This window comes from Equus asinus, chromosome 25 (assembly GCF_041296235.1).
Source record: "Equus asinus isolate D_3611 breed Donkey chromosome 25, EquAss-T2T_v2, whole genome shotgun sequence".
Lineage (NCBI taxonomy): Eukaryota > Metazoa > Chordata > Mammalia > Perissodactyla > Equidae > Equus > Equus asinus.
Window position 1 is genome coordinate 52,905,879 of NC_091814.1, and position 1,228 is coordinate 52,907,106.

Sequence of the window (1,228 nt, forward strand, 5' to 3'; positions counted from 1 at the left end):
AGCATGACACCCCTTAAGTCTCCAAATTATACCACCAACCTGTTAAGCTTTAGTTGGGGGGGGGGGGGCGGGTAGAGGGAGGGGAGAGGTGGGAAAGAAAAAGCCCTCTCTTAATTACTCATTGGATCAGGTGGAGAGAGCCTGGCTTTCCCATTGGCTGCCGTGCATAGAGTAGACGTTTAAGAAGAGTACTCCATCCAAATTATCAGGCTTTTATCTTGTTGTACCTGAAGAGGTCTAATCAGTGTATTGAGGACCATTTTCCCATTAATTAAAATTGTTCCAGGCCCAGACTGCAACAATCAGGCAAATCATGTTTGTGTCTAAATCATGGCATGTGGCACCTATAGGGAAAGAGGTCCTGGAAGAATCGACAAACTCGATGCCAACGCAGGCTTTCCTGACGTAGTCAAGAGCCTAAAGCCCTCACCATCCGCTAGCCCTGGACAGAACAGCATACATGGAAGGCCAAAGGCACTGTGCCAAGGAATACGACAACCACACCAGAGAATGGAGGAAGGTGCTCTGTGTGCCACACACTCAAGGGTCAGAGATCAGGAGAAAAGAGCTAAGGACCTCTTTCTCCCAGGGTGTCCCCTGGTGGTCATCGCTCCTACACATGCCCACAACCTGTTCACCTCCCTTGTCACCTCCCACAAGTAGAAGAGCTCTGAACCTTGTCCTTCCTCTCTAGAATCCAGAGCTTAAGCTTTCTCTCTAGCCCTAGCCAGAGAGAGAGAAAAAAGTCATTTAGCATCATATTAATCTCTCTAAGGAAGCACTCTGCCTGCAGTGAATGAAAATAAGCTTTTTACATTATTATACAGAACAGTTTCAATCCAGAAAGGCTTTCTGGCTTTCCTTTTAGACAGTCCGTGGCCTATCTGGCACCTTGAGGTGAATCCCCTCCTTCCCTGGGAAGACACTTCTGGTAGAAAACGTTTCTTTACCCACAGCGTGAAAGGGGCAGGAGGAGGGCAAGGACAGAGGTAGCTCAACCTCCCAACCCTGAGTAGATCTTGGAGGTTGTGAGTTTTTCTCTCACTACAACAGAAAGTAAGAAGATCGAAACAAAAGGAAAATAAAAGCAAAAAAAAAGATAAAGTCAGAGTAAGGATGCTCCATAAAACACACTCAGTGACTACTAAGTACCGCTTACTAAGGAAGGAGCACATCCAGTGATGAAGGAAACAGAAACGGCCGGTGCCTTCATGGAATTAACATCTGA